Genomic DNA, 14,089 nt, shown 5'->3' with positions numbered 1-14,089 from the left:
CGAATATATCCTCACCATGGAAACCAGAATGTGGAGTACCCCAAGGATCACCGCTATCACCAACCCTTTTCAACCTAATGATGACTCCACTAGCCAAATCCCTATCCAACCAAGGCCTTAACCCTTACATCTACGCAGATGATGTCACGATTTACATCACGTTCAAACATGATCTAACAGAAATCACAAACAAAATCAAACTCAGCCTGCAAATCATGAACTCATGGGCGGATGCATTTCAACTAAAACTCAACGCAGAAAAAACACACTGTCTCATCCTCTCATCCCAATACAACACGAATAAACCCACCAATATAAACACCCCAGATTACACCCTTCCTGTTTCAGACAGCCTGAAAATTCTCAGAGTTACAATCGACTGAAACCTCACGCTAGAAACCAAGCGAAAACTACAACAAAGAAAATGTTCCACTCAATGTGTAAATTCAAACGAGTCAAACCTTTCTTCCCAAGGGAAATATTCCGCAGCCTGGTACAATCAATGGTACTAAGTCACCTAGACTACTGCAATGCAATCTATGCCGGATGCAAAGAACAAATCATTAAGAAACTCCAAACTGCCCAAAACACCGCAGCCAGACTCATATTTAGAAAAATGAGATTCGAAAGTGACAAACCCTTATGAGAAAAACTGCATTGCCTCCCAATCAAAGAACGAATTGTGTTCAAAATCTGCACCCTGGTTCATCAAATTATTCACGGTGAGGCCCCGGTATACATCGCAGACCTCATTGACTTACCAACCAGAAACACAAAAAGGTCAACACGTACATACCTAAATCTCCACTACCCAAGCTGCAAAGGACTAAAATATAAATCAACCTGTGCATCCAGCTTCTCCTACATAAGCACGCAATTTATTTATTTATTGCATTTGTACCCCACATTATCCCACCTTTTTGCAGGCTCAATGTGGCTTACAGAGTAAGGTTATGATAAAGTCGGTACATGATTTAAATACAATTATGGAATGCACTACCAAACGTCATGAAAACAATACACGACCTAACAAACTTCTGGAAATCATTAAAAACCAACTTGTTCAAAAAGGCATACCATAACGATCCAACTTAAATACCTGAACCCTGCAACACAACGAAACTTATATCAGAACTGGACAAAATTTAACTCTTCCTCCTTGATTACCTTATTTACTCTGTCACTCATGAACTCTAACGCAATACCACTCTGTATTTCTCATACCGGAAGTAGCGAGCGCCATCACGGTACTATGTAAGCCACATTGAGCCTGCAAATAGGTGGGAAAATGTGGGATACAAATTCAACAAACAAACAAACAAACAAATAAATAAATAAATAAATAAATAAATAAATAAATAAATAAAATAAGCACCTCCTTCTAGGTGCCCTGAGGCTTCACAGTAGGAGCATCTTCTATAACAAAAATCTAGGTGCCTAGGTTCCATTTTAGAATACTAGAGTAGTTTGGTATCAACACACCTAAAATTTAATTGGCCACACTTATATTAGCTGTAGAGCTAGATAATTCCAGGTGTCTAAACATTTTCAAGCTGTTTGTTTGACAAATAGAACCACTAATAAACTCTTTTCTCACAGAATGCAACATTCATGATGGCTGATAACCAACCAAAACATCCTGAAGGTGCTAAGGATCTTCTCCATGCAATGCCTTAAACAACTGGAACCAACCAAAATATCCTTGGTCCTGTATTCAGCCAGCAGCGGTGAGTGTTTTCCTCACCGCTGATGGAGTTATTCCCAGATATTCAAACCTGAGACCTGTGCGGGGTTCAGCTTTGAATATGTGGTTATTTTTAAGCCAGCCAATAGATTGCCACTTAAGTTGATATTCAGCACTTAAATGCCATAGGCTAGCATACAAAAATAGGGCAGCCTTATGCAGTCCCATTTATGCACTAACCTGGTCACTTACTCACAGATTCTATATAGCGCTACTAAAGATTGGCGCCAAAATCGGCATGGATTCTGTAACAATATGCGTAATTTAACAAACTTAAGAAGCTAATGAGCACTGATAACAGCACTTAACAAACAATAATGAGCACTAATTGGCACTGATTAGAATTTACGCGCACAACTCGCTAAGTGTATTCTATAATGAAATGTGCTGAACCTCTAATGCACGTAGGCAAAAAGAGGCATGGTTAAAGGTAGGAAAATGGGCGTTTCATGGGAATCCCAAAGTTTACATGCCTAGTTATAGAATATGGCCTAGTGCACCCAAATCTAAGCTCGGGGATTTACACCAAGTTTTCATTGGTGTAAATGGCTGTGCACAGATTTAGGCATTGAAATATGAACTAAGCACTTAGTCGGCACTGATTTCAGCACCGATTGTTTAGGCGCCATGTATAGAATCTCCTCCTTAAGGGCTGAATATCAGCTCTTAAGTGACCAAGTGCTGACTCCGCCCCGGAACAACCCAACATAGCTGGCTTTGAGTTAGGTGCTAACCATGAATTTCAGCGTCACTTAGCTGGTCAGCGGCCAGCTAAATTGTTTTGAATAGTATTCCCTCTGAATTTGCAGAGGATCATCTCCATGCAATACCTTAAACAGCTGGAGTGCCAGCTTATAATGCAGATGCAGCTCAATCGGAAGCCACTATAGTTTCATCAAGCTCAGAGTAGTATGTTCCTATTGCCTACATCCAGTTACAAGGCATAGAGCTGCATTCTGAACTACATGTAGTGCCCTTATTCATAATATAGGGTAGTACAGTAGTTCAGCAAAGATGAAACAAAAGTTTGATGAACAATCTAAAAGTCTGAAGTCTCCAAAAAAGGGGACATCTGATGAAGCAAACAGAGTTGGAAAAAAGACATCTTGATTACATTTTTAATCTGAAGGATAATAGAGAATTGTGAATCAGTTATTACCCCCCAGATAGCACACGGGGACAGAGTCCTTACAGACATTACCAACCGAAATCTGTGATGGCCAAGATGAGAGGGGCATATGATTCACAGTTACAGTCTCTGTTAAGAAAACAGAGACTGTAACTGTGAATCATATGCCACAGTCAAAACCAGGCCACATGAATTAAGCCAATCTGAAACAACCTGACTACAGTTTGAAGCGGCCAACACTGGTGAAATAAGATGGCTTGAGAAAGGGAACAATACCAATATACCGTCCTCATATATGCGGAAGTCAATGCTTCTCTGTAAAAGGACATTGCAGAGAGGTCTCAGATATATATTCAAAATATATATAATACAGTGTAGATCCCTGAGGTAATCCATATGGAAGTGCACATCAATTAGACAATTCTTCATTAAGCTGATATTCTGTATATGTCGTGAAAGAAATGAGCGAAATCAGGCCAACAGTAGAGAACCAACACCCATCTCAGCTAGCGACGCGTAGTGAGCAACACATGATGGTTAACAGTGATAGAAGTAGCTGAAGCATCGAGGAGCAACATAAAAAGTATATTTTCCAGAAATTCACATAAGAAACCATCAGGGATTGGAATAAGCGATTCTATTCCACAAAAAGGACAAAAATCATATCAATCATCATGCAACATTTTATGACTATACAAAAATGAACTCTCCCTCAAATCACAAGTCAGATTCAATACTTGCACTGAGCCCCCAAATCCAAGCAACCTTCAAGAGCTGCTTCTATCATTTGCAACAACTACGCTGCCTCTCTCCTTTCATTGAGAAAGCAAATCTTACGTCTGACTACCAAGAGTCTGCACCAGCTCCAATTTATTCTGAATGCTGCAACAAAACTAATAGAAGGTTGTAAGCAATGTAACCACATCACACCATTTTTGCAAAATCTTTGCTGGCTACCAGTACAATATAGAACCAAATTTAAAACACTCTGATCTTTAAGGTCCATACAGGAAATAGCCCAGTGTACTTGAAGAACAGGATCACTCTCTCCACATTTTCAAGAACAATAAGGTCCTCCTAAGGAGTATTCCTAACAACACCACCTCCAAAAGACATCACACAATGTGATCCCAGCCAGTGAGCTTTCTCTGGAATCAGGGCCGGTCTTAGGCCGAGGTGACCGAGGCGGCCGCATAGGGCCTTGTGCTTAAGGGGGCTCGCGCGGCGCGCCTCAGTCAGCCTGAACCTCCTCCGCTCCATCCCCGGCGCTTTAAATTTACCTCGCTCCGCCTCCGATGTCTGTGCAGCGTCAGTGAAAGCGCTGCCTGTCTGATGTCTCTCCACCAGCCTTCCCTTTGCTCGTTCATTCCCTCTGTGTCCCGCCCTCGAGGAAATGACATCAGAAGAAGGTGGGGCACTGAGGGAACGAACGAGCGAAGGGAAGGCTGGTGGAGAGACATCAGACAGGCAGCGCTTTCACTGACGCTGCGCAGATGTCAATGTGGAGCGAGGTAAATTTAAATAGTTGAACTAGAAGAGAGAAGAGGGCGGGCAGGTGGACACAGGAGCGGGAGGGATGGGGATAGAGGAGCATTGACAAGGATGGACATGGATGGGAGGATAGGGCCCAGGCAGAGAGGATTAATTGCCGGACATGGAGGGGAGGGCAGGGGAGAGGAGAATTGCTGGATATGGATAGATGGAGGGGGCAGGGGAGAGACGAGCATTGATGGACATGGATGGAGGGCAGGGCCCAGGGAGAGAGGAGAAATTGCTGGACATGGAGGGGAGGCCAGGGGAGAGGAGAATTGCTGGATATGGATGGATGGAGGAGGGAAGGGGAGAGAGGAGCATTGATGGACAAGGATGCACATGGATGGGAGGACAGGGCCCAGGGAGAGAGGAGAAATTGCTGGACATGGAGGGGAGGGCAGGGGAGAGAGGAGAAATGTTGGGCAGGAATGGAGGGAAGGAAAGACAAAGGAAGGAGATGCACATGGATGGAGGGGAAGGAAGAGAGGAGAAATGCTGGACATGGATGTAGGGGAGGGGAGGAAAGTAGATGCACATGGATGGAGGGGAGTGAGGAGAAATGCTGGATATGGATGGAGGGAAAATTGCTGAATTTAAGGGCTGGAGTGGAACACTTTGAAGGCAGATGCTGAAACTGGAGAAAGGATAGGGACAGGGCTACAGATGGTAGACAGGACACATAAGGACACAGGAGGATGGTGGACATGCTGAGAGAAAAAAATATCAAATGGAAAGAAGACACTGCATAAAACAGAAGACACTGGGACCAAAGCGAATAGAAAAACTAAGTGATCAGACAACAAAGGTAGAAAAAAAGTATTTTATTCAGAATTTTTTAATTGGAATATGTCAGCTTTTGGAAATGTGCATCTGTGATATTTTGCATGTAAGTTTCAATTTTTCTAGTATTGCTGCATGCTGAATCTGACTTCTTGAGGTAACTTTCCTGTTCAGTATTTTGCCTTCATATCTGTTGTGTCATGTGTTTTTCATGTGTGATCAAGGTACAGTATCCTGCTAGCGTGTAGTATTTGCAGCCCTTTCTGTTTTGTTTTTTTTCACGAGGTAGTGTATTGGTGTTTTAGAGCCTGGTGTAATTACAGTTCTGCCTTTCCACGCATAAGGTTGTAGCTCGTCCTGTCCTTGGAATTAGTGCTGTTATGGTTTGGTAAGGTTATGAGTGTGTTTTTGCACAAGTTTGTATATAGTGTTTTGCAGTGGAGAGATTGTGTGTCCGCACCTCTGACTTCCCGGGGTTATGAGAATTGGAACTATTAATTGTAGTGGACTTGAACTGAATAATTTCTGGGGAGGGGGGGTTTCATGATAGCATTGTGCTTATTATTTCAATCAGTTTTTCTGTACAAGTTTATCTTCATTTGTCTTTTTTTGAAATTTCATAAATAAAATTTTTTTTAAAAATTGAATAATCTTATCAATGGGGTGGAGCTGGGGTGGGGGCAGGGCTAGGGCAGGGGCAGGGCTAGGATGGGACCCCACCAAATTGGTCTGCACAGGGCCCCACACTTGCTAAGACCGGCCCTGTCTGGAATAGCCCCCACACTCTGGAATACACTCCCTGAAAGGCTTCGCTTAACACAAGACAGTCACTACTTCAGGAAGCAGATCAAAGTTTTGCTCTTCAACCAGGTCTTTAATGGAAGAAGTAACTAACTTGCTAGCTACAATCACAAGCAGTGACACCAGCTGCACATACTATAGCAGGACATGTTTATCCACACCTACCCTAGTTAAGAAAATATTTAAGCACTTTCCTGACCTCATGTGCAACTTTCTTAGTTACTTTATTTTCTTACTCCTGTTACTTTCTTATCTATCTGAGGTCCCCTTTAACCAAAAGGGGCCTGCACTGCCATTGGCGTGTGTTTTTGACGTGTGCCGAGGCCCCCTTTTACCGCAGCGGTAAAAAGGTAGGGCTTTATTTTTTTTAAGAAATGGCCATGAAGCCCTCATCGCCACCCACTGAGGTAGCAGTAAGGGCTCCCGTGCTAACCCGGCGGTAACAGGGCAGCACATGGCACTGTCCAATTACTGCTGAGTATACACTGGCTCTACAAAATTAAATATATTTTTGTAGTGCCAGATATGATGGTGCACTTGGGGTGGGAATTACTGCTGGGCTGGTGCGGTAGCCCGGCGGTAGTTCCTTTTTAGAGAGAGGTAAGCCCGCGTATATAGTGCCGGGTTACTGCTTTGTAAAAGGGGTCCATATGTTTTATCTTTGCTTACTTCCTATGCTGACTATTAGAATGTTTTACTAGGTATTGTGTTGACATTGCAAGTAGTATACTATGCCATACTTTGTACTATTATTTAAATATTTTTACTGCTGTAATTGACTATTGCTTATGTTTGATTTATTCTTGGTGTACAACGCAGTGATTGAATTCCTTCAAAAAGGCGGCAAATAAATCCAAATAAAAACAAACAAACAAAATAAACAAATTCTTGGAGCTGGCACATCAGAATTCGCTTGATTACCTTAAATAAGATGGGGAGACTGGATTAAGGTGTATAATTTCTTAAATCCCGAGGACTAATGGCCTTTTTCAATGAAGAGGGGGAAGGCATTTCTGACTCAGGGGTCCTTTTACTAAGGTATGTTAACAGATGTAGCACACACTAAATGATAAGAAACCCAGGAATATAATGGGCTTTTTATAATTTAGCGCACACTAATCAATCATTAGCATGCACTAAATCCATTAGCGCGCATTAGTGAAAGGACCCACTAATGAGGAGGCAATTTCACTGAGAAATGGACCAGCAGCACCTAGTACAGAATGAACAAGCCATTCAAAACATAGGTCAAGCTCACAAGAAACCACTCTCATTCACCACATGATTTGTTTAATCTCATCAACAGATGGAGAAATAATTCCACTGAGAGAGCTCTGAAAAATCAGTAGAAGTGGAACAAGATGAAAATTGTAGTTAAACTGGATCTACATTATCTGCCACAGAGTTAACACTTGTTTTCCATGTGTCTTATGTGTTAATCAATGGAGACCACTCCTCCAAACATTACCATAGAAGTTTTGTACTTAACACATATTCTAAATTGACATTAATGCACGTTAACCCCCGGATTCTATATAGTGTTAGATTTAGGCGCTGAAATAGGCGTGCATTCTATAGCACCATGCATAACTGGTTTAATGAGCTAATCAGCGCTGATAATAGCACTTAACAGGTAATAACAAACACTAATTAGCAATTATCAGAATTTATGTGCAGAAATCACTAAGCATATGCTAGAAAGAACTGCACCTAAATTGAAAAGCGCACAGTTCAAAATAAATGCGTGTAGTTTAAAAGTGGCATGTTTATAGGGATGTTTATGGGTGTTTTGTGGGCATGCCAAAATTTCCATGCGTAATTACAGAATAATTTTTCAGAAAGCACTAAAGACAGACCTGTTCAGAAGAGCATACCCCACTGACCCAACATAAAAATACCGGTCACTTGCGACACAATACAACCAAAGACCATAATGGACATTACCTGACTCTTCTTCCCCCTCTCCCTCTCTAAGTTCCCCCTAACTGTTTCCTACCATACAAATACCTCATTATACCTCAATATCACTTTGTATTCATTCATACTATGTATTTGTTCAGACCGTAATTGGCTAACGCCGTTAATGGTTATATGTAAGCCACATTGAGCCTGCAAAAGGTGGGAAAATGTGGGATACAAATGTAACAAATAATAATAATAAAAATATGGGTCAGTGTGCCTAAATATATTTGCATGGATTTACACCATGTTTTTATTGGCGCAAATGGGTGCACGTAGATTTAGGTATCAACTAAGCGTATTCTAAAAAACGCAGATGAATATTTAGGCGCCCTATATAGAATCTGGCCCTAAGTGCAAAACCTTCCCATGCTTTCATAAATAGGCCCCTTAATGCTAATGTAGCCTATATAACAAATGAAAATGCAAAACAGTCCCTCAGTCCTCAAAGCCAACAGTTGCAGGAAAGTTCCACACTTTCCTTGGGATGCTATATAGTGCAACTTAAGTTGCGTACACAAATCCAGTAGTATTCCGGATTTGCATGCACAACTTAATTAATTAAGCCAATCAGAGCTGATAATTGCCACTAAGTAAACAATTAGTGACACTAATTGGCACCAATTAGACTTTATGCACAGAACTATCTAAGCGTATTCTATAACATGATGCATGTAAATTCTAAGTCACATAGTTGAAAAGGGGGCATGGCCATGGGTATGGAATGGGTAGGTCGTGGGTGTTTCTTAAATTTATGCACAAGGTTATAGGATACATCTAATTTAGATGTCAGGGTTTACACCAAGCTTTACTTGGTGTAACTGCCCATGACTAAATCTAGTCACGTGGATGGACGCTCAGCGTATTCTATAATCCACACAGAAATTTAGTCTTATTCTATAAAATACTCCTAAATTTAGATGTACTGTATAGAGTATGCCTAGACGTACTTTTTTCAGCAGAGATTTTTCAGGTGCCATTTATAGAATTTAGCCCAAGGGTTCCTTCATCACTATTCACTATATAAGGTACTCTTTGGAGTTCTTGGCCCCAGGTTACAGATCTCTATAATCCCACAGATGATTCTGGAAAACACTTTACAGATAAAGCTGAGGCCTGGCTGACTATTCTTCAGGTCAGCAGTCACTTAATAAGAATATTCCAAAACTGGTAGTTCTTCCACTGTTTTCATTAAAAACTCTGCTTCTTTCAATTAGTTGGGAAACTTTCTCATAGCAGATGAGTATCGGTCTTCCTCTTTCCAAGTAATTACCTTCTGGGCATGCCAAATGTCAGCAGAACAATTAGGGACTGCCCATACTGAAGGATTAAGCATACTAAGCTTAGGTCCCAATTAAACTTTCTGAACAGAGAGCTCCAAGAGAAAGAACATGAGTCAGAGTGGTCTCAGGAGCTTTGCTCAATATCACATACCTAAAGACAACTTACACTTTCTCAGATCTCATCATTCAGAGTCTGAAGGAAATCTGATTTCTCAAATAGAGGGAAAACAAGAATATACTATTTTTGTCCGTAACATTATAGGGAGGGGTGATATAAGAGGAGAATTGATAAAATGGGAGGGACTGGACTAGTGAAAACAATAGTTCTTTATTTGTCTGCTTCAGCCACATTAAGTTTTTTTTTAAATACAGGACAGGAGGGGAAGGACATGGAATAACAAGAGAGGAGGGTCTGGTTTAGAAAGCATACGAGCTCTACGTCTGCTGCCTCCCCTACCACCCTACCACTGTGGAAGGCCAAAGAAAATGCATGCTTTGGGGGAGGGGTCAGCAGCACAACTCAGTATATCTGGGAAAGATTGCAGCAAAGAAGCCCTTTAAATGCCAGGCTTAAGAGATATAGGTTGTGGAGACAGCTAGGCCACCAGAGAAGGTCCTGAACCAACCCTGTAATTCAAACCCAAAGAGGCCCCAAGTGGTTTACATTTATTATATGCAGGTACTTTCTCTGTCCCTTGTTAGCTCACAATTTAAGTTTTTGTACTTGGGCAATGGAGAGATAGATGACTTGCCCAGAGTCAAAAGGACCCACAGTAGGAATCTAACCCAGTTCCCCAGATTCTTAGCCCACTGTACTAACCTCTAGGCTACTCCTCCATGGCAGTTGAATGTGGGTATAATAGAGGTAACTGTGGAGAAGGTGTAGGTCTACTGCCAGGGCTTAGTGTTTCTGTGAACTGCAGTTGAGGTCAGAGAGGAGCTCTGTATCATAGTTGACAAATGTTTATAGTGCAGGCCAATAGTACTAGAGGTTCTAGATGCTGGAAGTTTACACTTAATTTTCATTTCTCCATCCTCCAGGTCACACATCCCACTCTTGCTAGATTAAAAAAAAAAATACAGTGGGGTTTACCAGAAACATAGTCCAACTCCACTAATCAATCCAGCAAACCCTCATAGCTTCAATGGTGCTCCAGCAGACGTCAGAAGTCAGATCTATTTAAACTTACCTCTCCCTACAGCCTATGCTTTAGCCTTGATTACTGTCAGCTGAGTCTGTTTCCCTCTCTCAGTCTGTGCTTGTAGTACATTGGAGTTTGCTTACTCTTCTTGTTGCTTGTGGTTTCTGTGTGTGCTGGTTGTTACCAGCATGTGCTTGATTGCTTCACTACACTGCAACTGGGTCTGTCCTCTGGTGTTGTTTTGTCCATGGTAAGCTCGTCTCTGTTTTGTTTGTTTAGTTCCCCTGCCTCAGTATTAACCCTTTTTATAAAGAGCTTGGTATTTGCCTCCTGTAAGTGCTGCCTCTGTTAGGCAGCCTCTCTGTCTGTTGTAATCGGTCCTGTTTGTTTGTTTAAGTTTCCCTTTCCTCAGTGTTAACCCTTTGTGTGCAGAGCTTGGTATTGTCTTCTGTAAGCCCTGCCTCTGCTAGGCAGCCTTTCTCTGGTGTCTGCCTAATCTCTTTTGGTACTCGTGTGCCTGCTTCTTTTCTGTCTTTAATTGAGAGCAGCCTTTTCCTTCAGCCTGTTTTTCCCTGTTCAGCCATTCCTGTGGAGCTTCGCTGCTGTAGAGTCCGTGTCTATCGTGTCCCATTCTGTCCTTAGCTTTCCCTTTTTCCCTGTGGGCTTTGCTCTCTGCTACCTGTGCTTCCGTGTAGCCTTTGCTTGCATTCTCTCCCTCTGGTCATAGTCTGTACCTGCCAGCTTTTTGTCTGTCACCCTTCCCTTGTGTCACTAGCTAGCGCTGTATGCATTACATGAGCTCCAGTCCCTTTTGGGACCCCTCTTTGTTCTTTTCCCTTCCCTAGTGTATGACTCGGTTCCAGTTTGGCCGAGAGGCCCGTACGCTTGGACTCTGCACGAGTGGGTTCTGGTTTGGTCATGAGGCCCGCCTGAGTGGTCTATCTCCCTTTTCTGGTGGTGCTTGTTGATTGTCCTAAGTGTGCGGGGCTTTGTGGCCGTGGTATTGCTTAGCGCCTGTTTGGTCTACCCTAGGCCTTGGCCAAGGTCCTTCCTAAGCCTTGGCCTAGTCACAAGGGTTCACGAGCAGATTAACAAGACCAGCAAGAGCACTAAGGTCAGATGGATTATAAAAGATTACTGTGCCATCATTGGTACTTATTCCTTATGCAGAAACAAGGGCTACTGCTTTTTCCATAAAAGGGCCAAGGGTATGGAATGATTTAACAGGTTATTTAAGGTTGAGTACATATTTGCAGGAATTTAAGGGGCCCTTTTACAAAGGTGCACCAAAAAGTATGGGCGCATGTGTTGGATGCACGCTGGACATTTCTCCACTACATCTGGAAAAAAGTTTTTTTTTGGGGGGGGGGGGGCTGGGAAATGGACGTGTGGCAAAATTAAAACCAGCGCATGTCTATTTACAGCCTGAGCCCTTAACATCACCCATTGACTTAGTGGTAAGGGCTCACATGTTACCCGTACTGTAACTATCCAGTGCGCCAACTGCCAATAACCCTTGGGAATGGCCCTGCAGTAGAAAAAGAAAATTATTTTCTACTGTGGGTTTTCAGTGCACGCCAAACTTGGAATTACCACCAGGTGCATGCATTAGCTAAGAGCATTCAAAACATTTTTTCTCAGGCATTCCCTGCTAAGTAGTTTGACAATATGAAGCAGTTTTATTGTACAACAGATAAAAGAGCAGACCACATAAAAAGTAAAATGATATTTATTTCCAAGTCATCAGAAAAGCAAACAATTTCCTTTAATCACCCAACGTGGTCATGTTTTGCCCTACAAGGGCCGCATCAGGGGCTACACAAATAACTGCAAATAAATACATAAAGACCATGAGATAATGTAATTTATCAAAACACCTACAAATTAAAACAAACTAAATATAAAAGATACATCTCACACAAATAAAGGAAGAACTACATACCCAGCAGGAGCAGTCCAATGGTTTCCCCCGTCTGTTTACTACTAAAAATATTGTATCCTCAGTTAAGTGTTAAGTGAATGGATCTATTATTGTAGTTGTCTGCTAGTGTGAAGTGTATGTGGGCTTGAATTATGGATTATGTATGTTTTAAATTGTAAACCGCTTAGTACTAAGTGGTCTATAAATTTTATTAAATAAATATTCTGTACACATATCACCCTCCTTTATAAGAGAGCATGAAATGCATAACCCTCAATATACATTTGCTCATACCATTTCTACAAGAATTCTTGCTACATAAACTTTATAAAATTATCCTGTAATTGTGCAGTTTGGAAGCTTTTGTTTTGTTTTTTAAACCATCAATAAGGAACGGAGCTGCAAATATGACTGCACATTAGGTCAGTGTAAGTTCTCAAAGTGTTTTCAAAATAATTGGAGGTACAGCTCCAAGAACTGTTCCTCTAAAACTCAAAATGGTGAATGTCACTTACGGGGAACATGTTTGCAGCAGGATTTTGTGTTCTGGCTGGTGCTGACTTGGCTCAAGTGTCACTAAGATTTATTTATTTGTTTATGTATTTATTAGGATTTATTTTAACACTTTGTTGAAGAAATTCACTTATGATGGTGTACACCAAGTAAGATATAATCATGGTCAAAGACCACTTCCTTTATATAAACAAACTGCCTGATGCACTCAAATCATAGATTCAGCTCTAGAAAGAAAACAAATCAAACCTAGTTTGCGGCAAACAGAATTATATAAAAAGGATCCGTTCGTCCTTCCCTCTTTAATCCCGTTTTCCACAGTGAGAATGTACCATAAACCACAGTGCTATTTTCCAGTTCTGTAACCAAAAAAGCTAAAAAATCTTGGTCAGATTGCTTAGAGTCTAATGATGTTTATGGAAAGGAGAAAAGTTTGGGCACTGACTTCAAATATAAATGTGTAGAAGAATGAGTTTTCCTCATCAGAGTGAGACTGGATTTGCAATTAGGTTGACAGTGGAATCTTATGAACAAACAAAGACCTTTTCAAAATCCATATTCCCCAGCTAAATCAAAGCGTTTTGTATTCTCAAGGTAGAGAGTCTAATGCATGGGCTTATACAGAAACATATTTTTAATCATGCAGCCAAAATAATAAACATTCATCTTTTGATCTTTGTTGCAAATATATCAGAAGGGTAATTTTGCACGTAGAGCAAGACCTCAGGTCTACCAAAGGCAAATCTACCACTATAGAACACAGGTAAATTAAGGGGCCCTTTTACTAAAGTACAGTAAGCAGTTAACATACAATAATGTATGCTGTGAGTGTACTAATTCAGTAATTGTTACTGTGTTAGCATGAATGCACACTATGCACACTGACTGCATATTCTGTTAGGGGGTGGGGATGAGGTGGAGAGTAGATGTGAATGGCACAGAGCAGTTAGTGCACTGAAGTTTATTGTGTACTGTCACTTGTGCAGTTAACATGGCTGCAGTGAAGTGGTGATAAGTGCAGCTGTGGTAGGTACATCTACATCCTGTCTATGATATCCCCAACATCATCACCCACAGTGAGTACTTCGCCCCCACCTAACATTCCATTAAGACCTCCAATCCTCGAATGCCCTACCCAACAGTCCATCAGGACCCTCTGTCTGAAACCTTCAACATTTAAACCCAATAGTCCCCACCCAATGGACCTCCCTAATATCCTACATCTCTCCAGGTCCTACCAGTGGTCTCTGATATCTAGAGAACAAAAGTTATCTCCAGTTGCTC

The sequence above is a fragment of the Microcaecilia unicolor genome, chromosome 1 (genome assembly GCF_901765095.1).
Source record: "Microcaecilia unicolor chromosome 1, aMicUni1.1, whole genome shotgun sequence".
In the NCBI taxonomy this organism is placed as follows: Eukaryota; Metazoa; Chordata; class Amphibia; order Gymnophiona; family Siphonopidae; genus Microcaecilia; species Microcaecilia unicolor.
The sequence above is the reverse complement of the archived record's forward strand: the minus strand, read 5'-3'. Positions refer to the sequence as shown.